This window comes from Rhinatrema bivittatum, chromosome 3 (genome assembly GCF_901001135.1).
Source record: "Rhinatrema bivittatum chromosome 3, aRhiBiv1.1, whole genome shotgun sequence".
Classification (NCBI taxonomy): Eukaryota; Metazoa; Chordata; class Amphibia; order Gymnophiona; family Rhinatrematidae; genus Rhinatrema; species Rhinatrema bivittatum.
The window spans coordinates 413,733,075-413,753,243 of NC_042617.1; the positions used below are offsets into that span (position 1 = coordinate 413,733,075).

Below are 20,169 nucleotides of genomic sequence, written 5' to 3' on the forward strand. Positions count from 1 at the left end.
AGAAGGGTCTGTTTCTGAGCATTCTTAATGATGAACTTTAAATTCATACCTGAGTGGTTAATTTGCTTCAGCTGTAGTCTCAGCATGCTGATCATTGCACACAAGCATTCTGTTTTAGATATGGTCTGCCTAGACAGTAAAACTTTGAAGAGCCTTGCAATTATCTGATGAACATCAGTCATTATATTTACTAATTGCCTCTGTGGAATGCTAGAAGAAAGAAGTTTTATGATAGGCTACTGATTTAAACTATTTAAAAAAAAAATCTGCCTTTCCCGGATTGATTCTGTTAGCAGACACTAGAAGGAGCTTAAACTGCTGACAATGCTCTGGAAACATGTGCAAACAAGGCAGACAAAAATCAATGGCTGCTGAATGTCTTCATTTCAGCCTAATAGCAGCATTCTATAAAAAGATGGGTTGTTTTTTTCTCCAATCTGTTTACCAAGACTTCTCCTGTAAGTCTTCTCCTGCCAGATCCAAGTAGGGGTTGATATTAAAAAATCTGCAGAGCAAGTAACGTAACAGGGCAAATTGAATTAGTTATCTTTACACAGATATTCAAAGGCAAACTGAATATCTCACTAAATCTACCCAATCAAAATGTCAGCAGGCACCACGTAGACCTTCCATTTGCATGGCTAGGGTTGCTAGGCTAAATTTATCCAGTTGATGCTAAATGTCATCCTTAGTGGCTAAGGGGGTCATTTATCAAAATGCGCTGGCATTTTCGCATGTGAAAAGCCCCGTTAATGCATGCGATAAGCCCTTAACGCATGCGAAAACACCTTTAACGCATGCGATAGAACCATATCGTATGGTGTGATGCAAATCCAAAAAAGAGGAGGAGTTAGGAGCGGGAGTGGGCTGGGTTTACCAGTTTGCGAAGTCCTATCGCACGGACTTAACGCTGATTTTAGCTACACCATTTTCAATAGTGTTAAGCTGTGCGATAGCTTGCGTTACAGGGCAGTAAGGTGTTAGTGCATTTTGCGATGTCCCCAGATGGACTCTCTACCTGGGTAACATCAAGCTAGGTGGAGAGAACATTGTACCAATCTCATCTTTGGGTGAGTTTCCTCTCTCCGAAGGTCATCAAATCTTCACAAGAGAGCACTGTTCTGTTTGTACGTCTCACATTGAATGTCAAAGTGGCCCTTAATAGGGATGTGAATCATTTTTCTGACAATTGAAAATATCGTATGATATTTTCAAAGTCGTCAGAAATCGGGGTTCCCCAAAACCGATAGGAAAACCCCACAAAATTGTTCATGGGGGTTCTTTTATCATTTTGGGGGAGGGCGGGAAAATCAGCACACAAAAACAACCCCTAAACCCACCCCAACCCGATTCCGGTTCCGATTCACATCGTGAATTTTTTTCGTGCGGTTCGATCGGGAATTTTTTTATCGGCTGCGCCCAAACCGATAAACAAAAAACCCACCCCGACCCTTTAAAACAGCTCCCTTAGCTTCTCCAACCCTCTCGACCCCCCAAAAAATGTTTTAAAATTACCTGGTGGTCCAGTGGGGGTCCCGGGAGCGATCTCCTGCTCTCGGGCCGTCGGCTGCCACTAATCAAAATGGCGCCGATGGCCCTTTGCCCTTACCATGTGACAGGGTATCTGTGCCATTGGCTGGCCCGTATCACATGGTAGGAGTAATGGACGGCCGGCGCCATCTTTTTTTTTTTTATTTTATGTTTATTCATTTTACAATTCAAGCATAATTATCTTAAATTATCACAAGTACATATTTAGAAACCCAATCCCAAATTTAAAAACACAATATATCTTCCTTTGCATTCAAATACATTAGATTTCAATATGTCCCGTGCTTAGCCCACAATTGAATCCAAGGTACACTTTACCCAACAATTATTACCTTTCAAATACTTAGTTTAAACTATCTGGGATTACACCTAATTTATCTAAGAGAGATCACTTCATATCTCATAGGACTGTGTTATATGGGTTTTGGGGTAGAGCTTGTGGTTGATTTCATTCTATTTTGAATAAATTGCATTAACTGTTCAGATTGTAGAAATACATAGGTGTTACCTTCACATTTTATTAAACATTTGCAGGGATATTTCAAGATGAACAACAATCCCAGTTGTAATATTTGAGATTTTAATGCAAGAAAATTTTTTCTACGCTTCTGTGTTATTGGTGCCAGATCTGGAAATAGTTGCACTTTACACCCCATGAACTCTTTGCTTCTATTTAAAAAAAAGAGAAATTGGTAATTTAAAAATAGAAGAATTAGTACAAAATGTGCCTTCTCAAAATAAAGAATTAGATATTTCAAATTTATTGGAACAAACAGATATAGAATCAGTAGAACCGATAACATTGATAACTACTTTCATGTTAGAATCCGATAAGGACTGGATCTTTAAGAAATTTTTTTTAAATAGGCGCCATCTTTTAAAATGGCACTGGCCGTCCATTACTCCTACCATGTGACAGGGGCCGGCCAATGGCACAGATACCCTGTCACATGGTAAGGGCAAAGGGCCATCGGCGCCATTTTGATTAGTGGCAGCCGACGGCCCGAGAGCGGGAGATCACTCCCAGGACCCCCACTGGACCACCAGGTAATTTTAAAATGTTTTTTGGGGGGTCGGGAGGGTGGGAGAAGCTAAGGGAGCTGTTTTAAAGGGTCGGGGTGGGTTTTTTGTTTATCGGTTTGGGCGCAGCCAATAAAAAAATTCCCGATCGAACCGCACGAAAAAAATTCACGATGTGAATCGGAACCGGAATCGGAACCGATTCTTTGTCCGATTCACATCTCTAGCCCCTAACCCCCTACACTAATACGTAAACCTCACCTCGAGTTACTAGGTGGGCCTCCCATAGAGATATAAATACCTATCTAGTGTGAGAGCATTATGGCTAGGTTCTCCCTCTCTCTCTCTGTCTCTCTCTCTGTCTCTCTCTCATCTGAGCTCTCTGGGACCATTAAAAATAGTCCCCCAGTGGTTATATGCAGGAAATACAACAGGTCCAGCATGTATCACAAAGTGTGAAAATGTTATCACAATTTGTGCTAACTTTGCTCTTCACATAGGTATTAGCGCAAATTGCAATAAACTATTTGCATAAAACACACCCCTTTTGCTATCGCATGCAATACTTATCGCATTTTGATAAATCCAGGCCTAAATTTGAAAGCTTGTTCCAGGAGCTGACCCAGCCCCTTTTCTACCCAGCTATATTAGTGCAGTTTGAGATTTTAACTGCACAAATGTATGCAGTTAAAGATGTGGCCACATTTATTAATGGGTAGATTTAGCCCGCAAACACCCCACCCTCTGATTTTATCTGGGTAAATCTTTTCAATATTGATTTCATAATCAACTAAGGTCCCACATCTGGTTATGTCCTAAAATGTGCTTTCTGTCCTCTTCTGAAAGTCATAAGAACAAATGCAGTCTGGTATCTTATGGGGGCGGGGAGGCTTTGAGAAAGGAACTGGAAAGGGGAATCTGGTATGAGGCATTGTCAGCAAAGAAGTAAAAGGCTGTGGCAGTCACATGAGGCTGCGGAGGAAGAGACAAGAATGACACAATTAGGAACTACACAGAGACAAAAGAAGCTGTCAGGAGAACAGCTTAGCAAAGTCATGGTTTCTGTTTTAGCCACCTTAAGATTTGCTGAAATAAGAGTCAATAAACATTTCTTGACTAAACCTTACAGAGCTACACCCTCTAGGTGGAAGCAGAAGGAGTAGATAAAGACAGAGGATGACTGAATATGCAAGTGATTCATAGATTTATATTAGGCTGGTAATGAGAAGGGAAGGGCAGCAGACCGATAAGAAGACAGAGCAGAATTAGGGCTGTAGTGAGCTGGAAAGTCTGCCACTGTTAAGTCCTTTTACATAAGTCTGCTCTTTTTAATTTTGAATGTGTTTTCTTGCAAAGTTCAGAATTTTTCTTTTAGTATCCTGATCATAAGGTCATGGATGCAGTGTCTGATGCTGAAAAATGTTCCTTCATCTGTGTAGGTTTATTGTTGTCTCTCTCACACTTTGACAATAAGGTTTAGATTACACACAGTTACAACAGGTACATATTACTGAAGCAGTGTAGCAAATCAGTATGAATGTTAGACATCCATGAATCAGAAACGGCTTAGATTAGATTCCTTTTTCTACTAATAGCTACTTTATAATCACTCCATGTGGTAAAGGGAAATATTTTTTGATGTAATTTAATATAGATAAGCTTGGCTTGTCGACAGGGAGTGAAGCAGCATATGTATGCTCATCCTCACTCACCAGCTACTACGGCAAGTATCCCCCCCGCCCCCCCCCCCCCCCCTCCACTGAGCATCCACCCCAGCTCCAGAGAAGCGCTGTGGTGCATACCTGTGCAGCTCTCCACTCTCTGGCACGTGCAGTCGGTTATGGCTCATGTTCAATAGATGAAAATTGCAGCAAGTGTCTAGTGGAGCAAAGGTGTGAGGCTCTGCAGTTGATGGTCTACTAAAACAGAGGTGGAACAGGTGGAGGCTACAGTTACAGCAAGCACAATGCTCAGCTGCTCAAACCCTGAATATCTGGAGCTCTTGGGTATGGTACACACAGTTTTTGCACAGACCTAACAGGAGTCATTTCCGATATTTTGATAACTGCAGCAATCTTGACATTCTGGTTTCCCATCCCCGATTTCCAAACATGTTTCCTCCTTAAGTCTTCATAGCTATCCAAGTCCTAATATTCTACTGATGCTTTGCCACTTCCTTTCACTCCTCTATCATTCATTGCCCACTCACAAACACACACACATGCTAAAGACTCCTCCTCCATTCATTCAAAAACACACATACAAACAAACACGCCAGACTCCTCTGCCTATTCACAAACTGTTGCGACCGTCACTTCCCGACGGCTTCACTCCGCCTACCTTTCCTTTTCTGCGGCTCCTCCTGTTCTTCACGGATGCCTGGCTGCCGCGGCGTCTGCCTGCTGTCCTCTCCGGCGTCCCAGGACCGGCTTGGGCGCTGCCTCCCGCCATGTTCTATAGGTACCTTAGGGTGCGCGCGCCACGCGGCCCTCATTCTTATTTCCTCATTGGCGCATTCCTCAGGGGCTACCCCTGTGATGACGTCATGCTGCCCGGATATTTCAGCCTACACTTTATTGCTAGCCATTGAGTTAGCAAGGGGAATTCTTACGGATGGGATTCGCTCTCTGTACCCAGCTACTCTGCCTTTCCAACTTCCAATGGACTCTTTCTGCTAATGGGGTACCTGCTCCTTGGGGGCCTCTTTTGCTTCTTTCAGATCGCTATCAAGTAACCAGTACTCGTGCCTCGAGGGCCCATGTTCCCTGACCCGCTGCCTGCATCTGTCTCCTCTTCTACTTGGAAGAATTCGCTACAGACTCCATCAGTGAGTACTACTATCATCCACTCCTCAAAGCTGTCTCCCTGGAACCAGGTACTCACTCCTCGAGGGCCTGCCTCCGTTCCAGTGCCAGTGCCATCTTCTATGTAGAACCGCTGTGTGTGTGCTTTGCCAACGAGCCTCCCTGCTCCCAGGGATCTGGTACTCGCTCCTCGAGGGCCAGCTCTCCCTATCTTGGGGCTTCTCCATATTTGGGACTCTGTGAATGTTCTATTGTACTCATTCTCTCAGTTCTCTCCACTACAGCACTGCTACCGGAGGAACCACTGTTCCAGTGCCTGTGGAATTCTAGTCCAGCCGGGCTACATCTTCTTCTCACTACTGCCACCTCTGGTGGCTTCTCAAACTATCTAAATAAAGATAAGTCTGTGTTTGTGTGTCCAAGAGCTGAGCCTGACCTGTGGGCCCCTCACGGGACTTCCCCCCATGGGCATGGTCAGCTGCCACAATGTCCAAGGGTCCACCCAAACCTCACTAATTATAAAGATTGCTAACTCCATAGATCTGGCACGGCTCAATGACCTGCAGGCCATTCAGGTCCTGGCCCTGCGCATAACTGAACAACAAGACACATTGGAGAAACTCACTTCTGCGTTCCATCAGCTGCACGCACAGAAGAATCAAAGTGCTACTTATTTATTTATAACTTTTTTTTTTTATATACCGAGGTTCAATTAACAAGATTAATTATCACTTATTAATCAGACCCTCATTACTTCCAGTAATGAGGGTCTGAAGTAACTAAAAAGACTACGATACTTCTGGCTGCTCCAGTTCATTTCTCTGGAGAGATTCAAGGAACTAGATGTTTCCTAAATCGGCTGCTGTCTCTTTTCTACTTGCAAGCCTAGCGGGGATACTACTCGGTGGGACTCTATTTCTGCCTTTGAATAATTGCTGCAACAGCGCCGGTAAGCTGCACAGCTGATAGCATTTCAGCGGACTGCCTTCCGGGTTCTGACGTCAGTGGGAGGAGCCCATTCAGATGCCTACAAGACCGGCGTCTGTACGGCGTGCTCGCCGTCGGCGCGTCGCCAAAGCCGCTCACCTAAGGGGCAAGCGGCTTTGCCGGGCTTCGCCGGAGAATCGCCGCGATGTGCTGGAGGAATATTCTCAATTTCTTGATAACAGCAGCCAACGGAATCTGGCTGAACTGAGATTGTGTTTCCAAAGGATCTCATCTTTTTAGAGGTACAAATTTTCTTTCTTAAAGGTTTTTTTTTTTCCCCTCTTGGTAATGCCACATACCAAGAGGAAGGGGAAAACAGTTATATCTACACCGGTTGTGAGTAGTAATCAACCAAGAATTCCAGATCTTTTTGGTCGAACCATAACATTGACACCAGGAGAAGAAGTCGCTGGAGCTGTAGTCCAGGAGCTCCTTTAAGCCCTGGTGCTCCCCTAACACCGGATCCACCAACGGGAAAAGTAGGAGGAGAATTTATATTCGAGGATCCCAACCAGAATTTGGTCTTTTCACCATCTCCTGAGAAAGGGGGAGTAGTGGGATTAGAACACCCACAACAGAACCCTGGGTTTCAGGTTTTAAATGATCAAAGGCAGGATTCTAGTACCGTTTTGGTTTCTAAGGTAAAAGAGATGGAAGGAGGGCAAGGGGAAGCAGTACCTGATATACCTGATATATATGCGGCGAACACATCTCACCCATACTCAGGAACCTACATTGGTTACCTGTGAATTTCAGAATTCTATACAAATCAATCACCTTAATCCACAAAACCATCCATCATCAACTTCAACTTGACCTGGAAATACCATTCAAACTCTACTCCTCTAACAGACCAATTAGAGATGTTCACAAAGGCACTCTGAATGTCCCCCCCACTAAAGCCACACGCCTCGCTACGACCAAAGACAGAGCTTTTTTGTTAGCAGGCCCATCTATTTGGAACAACATCCCATCAAATCTCAGACTGGAGCCTTGCCTTTTAACTTTCAGAAAAAGACTTAAAACCTGGCTATTTCACCAAGCCTTTCCTGATCCTCCAGACAATTACTAGTTGCCCTTCACTCCTACCCGGTCTGGCAATCATTTGCACGAAATGGACTCTGAGACTTTCAGGTCAAAGCACCGTTTAAGCTGTTAACTCATACGTTCTATGGTAACACTACTTATTTATTACCGGCCTTTCTTCTTTCCAGCTTGTTGTAAGCTTCCAAGTTCTCTCTCCCTGTTGATTGTAACTTTGACTTATTCCTACCATTGTTATCTGTCATTTTACTTGAATTGCTACTCCAGTTATTCCCTTGTTATATTGTAAACCGATCCGATATGGTTATTTACTATGAAGATCGGTATAAAAAACTGTTAAATAAAATAAATAAATACCTGTCATAGTTCCCACTAAGTTTACTCTGGAAGAAATTGGTGGCATGATCTTTTCAATGCAAAAGTCAATTAATGATTTAGCAAAATTGGTACAAGAAGGTTTGAATAATAGTAAAATATTACAGTTAAGAACAGAAAAGTTAGAAGGGGCAGTAAATAATCTAGGACTTAAAACAGATGAGATTGAAAAAGCTCAATTGAATTTGATGAAATCAGAAAAAATGCAATTAACTAAATTGGAACAGTTGGAAAACCAAATTAGGAGAGTAAATTTAAGAATCTTAAATTTTCCTAGAACCCATTTACTGTCTCCTAGGGAATTGTTTAAAAGTTACCTTTTAAAGGTCTTGAAATATACAGATACAACATTACCTGTAATAACTAGAGTATATTTTATTACTCAAACTGCTGCAAGAGGCGATCAATCAGATCAGCATCAGGGAGAACAAAATGATACAGATTTGTCAGAACTTCTTGAGAAGTCATCTGATATGGAAATAAAAACATGAGCTACATTAATTGTTCAGTTTGCAGATGTTTCTCAGCGAGATTCTATTCTTAGGTTATATTTCAAATATCAAAATTCTCTTTTTCATGGTTTCCCTATTAGAATTTTCCCTGATGTCTCTCTTAGTACACAATTAAGAAGAAAAACATTTTTGTTAATGAGAGATAAGGTTATACAAAGAGGAGCCAAGTTTATATTGCGTTTTCCTTGCAAATGTGTTCTCTTATATCAAAATACGAGATATATGTTTAATTACCCAGAACAACTGCGTACATACCTAGACTCCTAATTCCATTTTATACCTTAGTTATTGGGAGAAGAGAATATTATTATTATGGTTAAACACAAATAAGTTTAGTATATCTTTCTATTTTATACTGCACTGTTTCTTCACAGCCAGTTTCTGTAATTACTTTCGAGGTTGATTTCTAGGTTTTTACTGATTGTATGTGTAATTACCTTTGAACGATATGTATTTAATTTTTATCGAGCATACAACTATGTAATATCTTCTTGAAAATGGAAAGTTTAATAAAAGTAAAATTAAAAAAAAAAAAAGAAGTTTCCTAAATCAGTGCTGCATGCATTTTGCATTATAGCCTTCTCACTTCCCCACAGCCTATGCCAAGACTACTTATATTTAGAGATGTGCATCGTTTTTCGCCCGAATTAGGAAATTGCACGAAATTTCCTAATTTGTTGCGGTTTCGAAGGTCCCGAAACCCGAAATGAAATTTTCCTGAATTTCGGGGAAATTTCGTTTTTCGGGTTTGCCTGCGGAGAGGGGCACAATTTTTTTTTTAAATTAAAAAAACCACCCCAAACCACCCCAAACATTTAAATTAACTATTATACACCCCCCCCATCCCGATCCCTCCCCAAGACTTACGAAGATCCCTGGTGGTCCAGCGGGGTCCCGGGTTCCATTTTCCCTCCGTGCCCTACTGCAGCCGTGCGCCTCAAAATGGTGCCGAATAGCCTGAACTACCATGTCACAGGGGCTTTCGGCGCTATTGGTCAGCCCCTGTCACATGGCCATCGGCGCTATCTTGTGCTCCTATCATGTGACAGGAGCTGACCAATGGCGCCGAAAGCCTCTGTGACATAGTATGGGCAAAGGCTATCGGCGCCATTTTGGTTACTGGCAGCCAACAACGAAATCGCTCCCGGACCCCTGCTGGACCCCCAGGGATTATTGGCAAGCCTTGGGGGGGTCAGGAGCCCTTTCCTGATTCGTTTCCGGATTCGTTTTTCGGCCCGGTTTCGGGTTTCCTCGTTTCGTTTTTTGAAAAAACGAAATGAGAAAACCCGAATTGTACCACAAAGTATCCGAACCGAAAAACAACCCGGTAGAAAAAAACGAAGCACATTTCTACTTATATTCTATCTTATCTTGATGGAAGGGCTTTGTCTTGGGCCTCAATGCTGTGGGAACATAAGGATCCAATTCTGCAGGATATTGTCGGATTTCTGGATTTGTTTAAATCCGTTTTTGATGATCCTGCTCAAGTGACTGTTGCTGGTTCTGCTCTGGTGGACCTGAAGCAAGGCAACTGACCACTGGCTGATTTTGCAATAGAGTTCAAGAATCTTGCTACGGAATTATGCTGGGATCCCAAATGTCTGAAAATCCTCTTGTTCAGAGGTCTGGATACTCGCTTGAAAGACAAGCTGGATGCTCGTGAGACACCTGACTCACTGGATGAATTAGTGGCTTTGGCTACTAGAATTGACCACCGGCTTCATGATAAGGTGAAAGAACTCAAGCCAAGTAAAGGACCAGTTCAGAAGGAGATTTGTGCTAAACCTGCACTTCGGATGGTTCCAGCAATACCTGTCGCCAGTGGACAGGAACCGATACAACTTGGTCGCAGTCACCTGACTTCAAAGGAGAGAAGTCTTCAGAAGAGGCATGGCCTAAGTCCTGCGGGAGGAATGTTCTTAGGCCTTATTACGCCCTCTCCTCCGCTCCCTCTCCCAGTCTCCCTGATCTGTGGACCGTCCGAATTTCAAACTCTTGCCCTGGTGGATTCAGGGGCAGGAGACAATTTTATACTTTGATGCCTAGTGGAACATTTGAGGATTCCCCTCATCACTTTGGAGGTTATGTGACCTTTGCCAGATGACGTGATCTGTTGCACCAAACCAGTGACCCTTCACACCCTTCCATTCTGAGTCAATTCCCTTCTTTGTGTTAGAGAAGGCTATGCACCCTATCTTTCTGGGGTTACCTTGGTTGCAGTTGCATCAGCCTCAATTCGACTGGGCCACCTTGGAACTCTCCCGCTGGGGCCCAGGTTGTCATGGCAATTGCCTTAAGGAGGTTTCTCCTGTCCTCTGCATGCCTACAACTCCAGTGATATTAGGATTACCGCCTCAATACGCACCATTCGGTGATGTGTTCTCCAAAGAAGCTGCTGACATCCTTCCTCTACATAGACCTTACGACTGTGCCATAAGGCTGAAACCAAACACTGAACCTCCTAAAGGACGTGTCTATCCACTCTCTGTAATAGAGAATGAGGCTATGTCTGAGTGCATCGAGGAGAATTTACAGAAAGGATTCATTAGACCATCAAAGTCTCCAGCTGGCGCAGGCTTCTTTGTGGGGAAGAAGGATGGTACCTTATGTCCTTGTATTGACTATCGAGGTCTTAACGAGATCACGATCAAAGACTGATATCCCCTGCCTTTAATCTCAGAGCTGTTCGACCGGCTTCAAGGTGCCAAGATAGTCTCGAAACTTGACCTGAAGGGAACCTATAACTTAGTTCGCATTCGCAGTGGTGACGAATGGAAAACAGCCTTCAACTCTCAAGATGTCGAGTACTTAGTAATGCCCTTCGGCCTGTGCAATGCACCCGCTGTGTTCCAGAACATGATGAACAACATCTTGCGGGACCTGTTGTACAAGAGTGTTGTAGTGTACCTAGATGACATCCTGATATTTTCTCAGGACTTGTCTACTCATCTAGAGGACATTAAACAAGTATTAAGAAGACTTCAAGAACACCGGCTCTATGCCAAGCTATCCAAGTGCGAATTCCATATGGACTCTGTGCCTTTTCTTGGCTATATTGTGTCTAAAGATGGCTTCCAGATGGATCCCCAAAATTAGCAATTATTAAAAATTGGTCCCAACCTACCAGCCTGAAGGCCCTGAGATGATTTTTGGGGTTCACTAATTATTATAGAAGCTTTATAAAGAATTATTCTTAACTGTGCCCTTAACTGCACTGACCCGGAAAGGGGCCAACGCTTCTAAATGGTCTGCAGAGGCCATTTCCGCGTTCGAGGATTTAAAGACTGCCTTTTCCACTGAATCATACCTGTGTCATCCAGACCCCAACAAGCCATTCGTTGTGGAGGTCGATGCTTCTGATGTCGGTGTGGGGGCTGTATTTAGCCAAACCGAAGACTCCAAATCCTTACGTCCCTGCTCCTTCTCGCGACATTTCTCTCTGGCAGAGAAGAACTATGGGATCAGAGATAAAGAGCTCCTGGGTACTAAGTTTGCATTCGAGGAATGGCGACCTTGGCTCGAAGGTGCTCAACATCAAATTTCCATATTTACAGACCATAAGAATCTAGAGTATCTCCGCCATGCGCAACGTCTTAACCAGAGACAAGCCAGATGATCCTTATTTTTTAACCATTTTGACTTTGTGTTCAAATATTGCCCCGGAGACAAGAATACCAGAGCTGATGCCCTGTCATGCTCCATTTTCTCGGAGGATGTTCCAGAAGAACCTCAGCATATTATCGAACTGAAGAAAGTCATCTTGGCGGCTACTCATACTGTGCCTGCTGATAAAATCATCGTGCCTAAACACCTCAGGAAGAAAGTGCTCTATTGGACGTACGATTCCAAGCTGGCTGGCCATCCTGGTCAATGCCGTACCCTGCTGAAGCTACAGAAGTATTATTGGAGGCCAACTATCAAGGAAGATACACTCTCCTATGTAGCATCTTGTGCCAACTGTGCCAAACAAAAACCTACTTCTAGTCAACTGTGGGGATTGCTGCAACCGCTTCCGGCTCCGGACAGCCCTGGACACATATCGCTACTGACTTTGTAGTCGATCTTCCCCTCTCTGGAGGTATGAATACCATTTGGGTCACAGTCAATCGCTTCAGCAAGATGGCTCATTTTGTGGTGTTGCCTGACTTACCTTCAGCTTTGGAGCTTGCGAAGCTCTTCATAACCCACATTTTTCGCATTCACGGCCTACCAAAGCACATAGTCTCGGATCGAGGATCACAGTTCACGGCAAGATTCTAGAAGGCTTTGTGCAAACTTTTCAACATCTCTCTAGATTATACATCAGCCTATCAGCCTCAATCAAATGGCCAAACAGAACGGATGAATAGGACCCTGAAACAGTTCATTCGGGCCTATGTGAGTTGCCATCAGAATAACTGGGCCGAACTGTTACCATGGGCTGAATTCACCATTAATTCTCATCCAGCATCATCCACTGGATCAACACCTTTTGAAGTGGTATATGGATGTTCACCATCACCACCACTTCTACTGAAGCTCTCAGTGACGTCCCCAGCAGCTCAATCCACTGCTGATGATATCCATTAATTATGGACTCAGATGAAAGAAATGCTACTCAATGCGAGTGATCTAGCCAAAAGGTTTTATGGCGCTCACCATTCCAAAGCGCCTGTCTTTCAACCTGGTGACAAAGTCTGGCTATCCACTAAGCACCTTAGATTGAAGTTACCCTCCACTCGATTTGCTCCTCGCTACATTGGACTATTTCTAATCCTCCGACATCTTGGCAACATCACTTCCAGTCTGAAGCTACCACCTGGATTAAACATCCACAACGCTTTCCATGTTTCACTTTTGAAACCACTCATTCTCAGTGAGTTCTCTTCCAAGTCTCAGGAACCATCTCCCATCAATGCAGAAGATGACCTAGAATACAAGGTTAAAGCCGTCCTTGATATCCGAAGATGAGGCAAGACTTGGGAATACCTTCTTTCATGGGAAGGTTTTGGCCTCAAAGACAATTCTTGGGAGCCTCTGGCTAATATCCTTGACAAATCAGTTTCATCTCTCATATCCTTGGAAACCAAAACCTGGTACCCGCAGAGTAGACCGCCCATCTATCTCCTCTTCTACTTGGAAGAATTCGCTACAGACACCATCAGTGAGTACTACTATATCCACTCCTCAGAGCTGTCTCCCTGGAACCAGGTACTCGCTCCTCGAGGTCCTGCCTCCGTTCCAGTGCCAGTGCCATCTCCTATGTGGAACTGCTATGTGAGTACTTTGCCAACGAGTCTCCCTGCTCCCAGGGATCTGGTACTCGCTCCTTGAGGGCCAGCTCTCCATATCTCGGGACTTCTCAATATTTGGGACTCTGTGAATGTTCTATTGTACTCATTCTCTCAGTTCTCTCCACTACAGCACTGCTACCGGAGGAACCACTGTTCCAGTGCCTGGGGAATACTAGTCCAGCCGGGCTATATCTTCTACTCACTACTGCCACCTCTGGTGGCTTCTCAAACTGTCTAAATAAAGATAAATCTGTGTTTGTGTGTCCAAGAGCTGAGCCTGACCTGTGGCCCCTCATGGGACTTCCCCCCGTGGGCGTGGTCAGCTGCCACAGTGTCCAAGGGTCCACCCAAACCTCACTAAGTATAACACACACACACACACACACACACACACAGACATTCTTCCTCCCTCCTCCATACACACATACACGCCCTACAGAATTTCTTCCTTCCCCTCCCTCTCCTCCTTTCAGACACACACACATACACACACACACACCAGTCTCCTCCCCCTCCATGCATACATACATTCATCTTGCAGATTCCTTCTCCCCTATCATGTACACATACATACGCACACACCCTCCAGATACCTCTTCCCCCTCCATACATATACACACACACTTCAGACTCCTCCTTCTCCCTAAATATCCACAAACCTTTCTGACTCCTTCCTTCTCCCCCTTCCCCCACACACACATTCTTCAGACTCCTCCTTATTCATTCTCAAAAACACATATGCTTCCTCCAGACTTCTCTTCTCCACATACAGGCACACACATACCCTCTAGATTAATCCTCCCCCTCTTCCACAGACATACACATACTTCTTCCTGGCTCCTTCTCCCCACTGCTTTCCACATACTCTTATTCAGTACATTCCCTACCATTCCTACATGCATACACCCTCCATATCCCTGGAAGGCTTTCTGCTTTCACCCTGTACCTCTTCCATTCACACTGACACCTGGCAGCTTGATGCACTATTCATTTGCAACAATCATTTTCACTAATACACTCACCTCCCATTTCCAGTGACCTTTCAGAAGCCTGGCACACACATCACTCTCATATCCGCAATGTGTCTACCTGACCTTTACACAACTCACAGCTTCAACACCATCAGCTTCAAATGCTGAACAAGCACATGCTTCATTCCTTCCCACTCATCTACACTTACATGTGCTTTCCTGGCAAACTCACTTCTACATTGTCATTCACTCATGTATCCAAAGAATCAAATCTTTAACCCCTCACACAAACTGATAATGTGAAACACTACTTCAATTATTTCTCCTTACTACATAAATATGTAAAGTTGGACCAGTGGTAGTTTCATATCCATTCAAGGCACCACTGGCTGCCTGATGTTTCTTATATTATAATCGTTAACTAACCACCAACCACCATTATTTAGTGCAGTTTCACTCAAAAAATGTTTTATATACAAGTTTTTTATTTATATGCTGTGCTCTCCTGTGACTTTTAAAAACAAATGAATGTTCATTTTTCAACTATCGCCTTGCGTATCTCTCTCAATTTTTTCAATATTCTTTCCCCTATACACCAGCCAGTAACGCTATGAGAAAACTCTTCTATATCTTTTGTTTGTTCTCTATTTACTTAACTCAAAAACCCCCGACATGGCCAGGTTTCAGAAATCCTCTTTCCTCAGGGGAAGGATCCACACCAACATTCTGAAATAATACTGCATGCATCCGGCGGCTGAAACCTTTTGCTAAAATGGCATAAAGAAGCTGTTTCCAAACCTTTAAAATACTTGCATGCTAATATGTGACTTAGAACCTACCAATGGAAACTCAAACTGACATCATCAAACTAACAATGCCCAACCCAGTGCTTCATTTAAACCTCTAGGAGCCTCTGTTTGCAATGTGTAAATCCAATATTTTTCACGGTAATTTAATTGCGACAGATAATTACCGCCTCTGATCATATGTTCTATTTGATCAAAGATAGTTTCAGTCAATTGCAATAAACTATGTAGTTTTTCTATACAATAGGTTACAATAGGAGCTGTTGTGGTTGCCATATTAATGCGGGACCGATGTTCCAATAACCGGACTTTAATTGGCCGACTCGTGCTTGCCACATAAATCTTCTGACAGGGACATACTAATACAAAAACAACATCCTTAGATTCACAACTTGCACTGGATCTCCTCCATAGCTCATTGATGAGGCCACACCTAGAATACTGCATTCATTTTAATGGTCATATCTGAGAAAGGATATACTGTAGATAGGCTAAAGGCTTTCCTGAGAAAAGAAACCAAAATGATGCAAGATCTGCACCAGAATGTATATAAGATGACACCTAAAGATCAAATTATGTATATCCCAGAGAAGAGGACCAGGGGATATGATAGAGATATTTAAATACTTCCAAGGGATTAATAATGCACAAGAAGCAAACAATTTTCCATTCGAAAGAAAGCTGTAGAACCAGGGGCCATGATATGAGTTTCCAAAAGGGTAGACTCAGGAATATCAGGAATTTTTTTCTCAAGGAAAGGGTGATGCTGGAATTCTCCTTAGAGGAGGAGGCAAAGACAAAAATGGTAATGGATTTTAAAAAGCCTATGTTAAACATAGAGGACTGTGAATGCCAAGAGGATGGGGTACCCTGAATAGAGCAGTAGTTTCAGCCCAAAATAGCAGTGGCACGTCTGCATTGTGATTTCAAAAAGTCAGTGGGGAAGAAAATGGCATAATAGATTACTTGAGGAGGACAGACTACAATTTAAATCACACATGTCAGCTTGCCACAGGGCCATAACTAAGGCCAAAAAGGAATACATCTCTAACTGCATTGAACAAGCCCCAAATCCAATAAAGAAACTGTTTGAAGTATTAAATGGCCTGTTACAACACCTGCTTCAACAGAATCATATTCCTCAGTCTGAAGTAACAATTTTGTCTCCTTCAAGTGCAAAACAAAAGCCCACAAAGGCATTATTTATTTTATTTAACACTTTTCTATACCGACCTTCATGGTAAAAAGACCATATCAGATCGGTTTACATCGAATTGGGGGATTGAACCAAATACAATAGTATAAACAGGAAAAACAAAGTTACATTCAACAAGGATAGAAAACTTGGCGGCATAGATATCTGGAAGAAAAAAGGCCTAGGAATGCAGTAAACAAGTATAAACAATTGGTGAGTCAGGGGAGGATCTTATTAGAAACTTAAAGGAGGTACGGAGATCCATAGAACCTCGGCTAATGTGTGTCAGGGGGTTCTGAGAAGGCTTGGCGGAAGAGCCAGGTCTTAAGTTTTTTCTTGAATGTTGAGAGGCAGGGTTCCAGTCTGAGGTCGGAAGGGATATTGTTCCAGATAGCTGGGCCTGCTGTCGAAAATGAACGATCTTTATCAAGATCGTTCATCTTTATCATTATCAAGACCTTTCACACAGTGAGATAATGATAAGCGTAAACATAAACTTAAGATTTGTTATACTGGATCAGTCCAAAGGTCCTTCAAGCCCAGCATCCTGTTTCCAACAGTGGCCAATCCAGGTCACAAGTACCTGGCAATATCCCAAACGGTAGACAGATTCCAAGCTGCTTATCCCAGGGATAAACAATGGAGTCTTGCAATTCCACATTAATAATAGTTTAGGAACTTTTCCTCAAGGAACTTTTCTAAACTTTTTGTAAACACAGCTACACTAAGAACTTTAACCACAATCTCTGGCAACAAATTTCAGAGCTTACCTATGCTTTGAGTAAAAAATTACTAATTATTTATTAGTTTGATATGTAGAACTTGGTAACTTTATTGTGAGTTCCCTAGTCTTTGTACTTTTTGAGAGCGTAAATAATCAATTCACATTTACTTGTTCCATTTTACTCATTATTTTATAGACCTCTATCATATCTCACGGATAGCTGAGGTGTCCCAGAGGTAGTTCTGAGGAATGGGAGGCCTTGCAGGTTAGAACTCAAGAGACACAGAGCCAGCCTGAGGAGCGGGGTAGGCAAGGACAGCGAGTCACCAAGGCATACACTGGCCCCTGAGGAGCAGGTACCAGACAGGGTCCAAGTCCAAGGCATGAAAACAGTCTCAGGAACATGTAGGCAGTAGTCGAAGATGTACGGAACTTGTTGCCAAGTTGGCTAGCTGAAGGCGAAGATGGAGTTTAAGTACGCTGGTCTGATGATGTCATCAACCAGAGACACCCCCGAGGTTCACACCGATGAGGCTTCAAAGGAGGGCCCAGTAGCGCGCGCGCCTAAAAAGGCCGAAGTTGAAGAGGGTAGCGGTGGCATCCAGCCCGCCATGAGGAGTTCCGGGGAACGGGGCAGTGAAAGCTGGCCCGAGCCACGAGCAGCCCCGGGGAGGGCAGGAGAGCAGTGCAGGAAGTAAGTGCACGCGGTCGCAGCCGTCTGCGACCGACGGGCATAACAGAGAGGCCTCCCTAAACCTCTGGCTAACTTACCTCCCTTTTACCCTGTTAGCCCCGAGCCTTAAAACTCCAGTGACTAGCCTAGTTCTTTTGTTACAAGACTTACACGTCATCCATAGCAGAAATAAAGGTATGTGGATGGGGACCCCACCGCGTGCTTATGCACATAAACACTTATGCGCAGACTTCATGGTGCAGTTCTCGGCTGCTCATGTCCAGCCCATGCCCCATTCAGACCACGCCTGTGCCCCTTTTGGTGAAAAAAACTTTTTATGCGCATACCTGCGCAGGTTTTAAAATACGCATGACGTGCTGGACTGAATCACGTGCATATCTCCCAGCTCTGGAGCACATAGGGCTTTTAAAATTGACCAGTCTGCTAATTCTGTGCCTGAATCTAGTCACCCCACCCTGGGACCTGTGAGGACTCCTTTTTTGCCCCTTGTCAAAAGTTCCTGCACCTTGGGAAAGGAAGAATCAGAAGATCTAGCCAGGGTCCCTGCCCCGTAGAGCAGATAAATAACTTTGTATACCCACCCATGCTGGACTTGCACACTGGGATACAGTTACACTGCTAAATCTTTTTTGAGAGGTGGTGACCAGAACTTTACACAATACTCAAAATGAACTTGACCCCCTTCAAACATAGAAGAGGAATGGGACTCTTAAAAATTCTGACAAACCTATGCCCAACAACCTACACCCTGAACCCATAGCCATCCAGTTTACAGAAGATAGCAAGTGAGGGCCTCAAAACCGGATGGGACTGCTTCCAATAGACCTGAAAAAAAGTTGTAGTTCACTCATTACTAAAAAGGCACCCTAGATCCTAGACAAACCCAATTTCTAAGATCCTATTTCCAGGGAAACCAGTAGAAAAAGCAATATGGACATAGCTAAATAACTAGCTATCAAAAAGTAACTGGCTGGACCCATACCAATCCAAATTCAGAAAAGACCATGGAACAGAAACAGTCCTCATTACCCTACTAGATTATTTCCTCGGATACTGCACTAGGAGCCATGCAGTTGGTTTAGTCCTTCTGGATTTCTCAGCAGTATTTACACAGTACATTACAACATTATGCTATCATGGTTAGCAGAGAATAGTCAAAGTGGCAAAGTCCTAACCTAGAACATAAAAACATAAGAACATAAGAAATTGCCATGCTGGGTCAGACCAAGGGTCCATCAAGCCCAGGATCCTGTTTCCAACAGAGGCCAAAACCAGGCCACAGGAACCTGGCAATTACCCAAACACCAAGAAGATCCCATGCTACTGATGCAATTAATAGCAGTGGCTATTCCCTAAGTAAAATTGATTAATAGCCATTAATGGACTTCTCCTCCAAGAACTTATCCAAACCTTTTTTGAACCCAGCTACACTAACTGCACTAACCACATCCTCTGGCAACAAATTCCAGAGCTTTATTGTGCGTTGAGTGAAAAAGAATTTTCTCCGATTAGTCTTAAATGTGCTGCTTGCTACCTTCATGGAATGCCCCCTAGTCCTTCTATTATTCGAAAGTGTAAATAACAGAGTTCAATTTCTTTCTTTTTGAAATACAACAATCTGTACAATGTATTTATTTATTTAAAATATACATATGCTATCATCTAACTCAGCTCTGAACAGCTTAATTGCAATGTCAACCATAAGATTCAATTACTGCAATACATTAATCAAGATTTTAGCAGATATGCCTTTCACAAACTCCAGATACAATAAAACTGCCATACAATTGATATAAGGAAGCAAACCACATGACTATATTGCTATAAGAGGGACAGACCTAGTTTCTTGAGAAAAAGACTGTCCTTATACATGCCCTCAAGACAACTAAGATCCTCACGAAGTACTTCCATATCAGCTCCGTTTACAAAGAAATTTAAAAAAATGGATACTTGCCAATTGTCCTTGTTGGCAGCACCACCTTATGGAATTCGCTCCCAGAACTGTTAGCTTCGTGGACCCTTGGGCCGATCGGAACCAGAAGATGGACTGCCTTTGGTGAGGCTGTGATACCGGTTCCAACCGGGAGGCGGCGAAGGCGGGCTTGTGGACTGCTGAGAGGAAGGCACGAAGGGCCCTATGCGACCAAGGGCCAGGAGAAGAGGCTGACCTGGTGGAAGGTGATGTTCGCCCTGGAAGCCGGTACTCCCCCGAG

At 43.5% G+C, this 20,169-nt stretch overlaps 1 protein-coding gene across 1 annotated transcript in view; it reads right to left on the reverse strand.

Moving 5' to 3' along the window:
* HCRTR2 (hypocretin receptor 2) overlaps positions 1-20,169 on the reverse strand; it is a 365,252-nt gene that overhangs the window by 189,536 nt on the left and 155,547 nt on the right. The gene's annotated exons all lie outside the window — the stretch shown is intronic.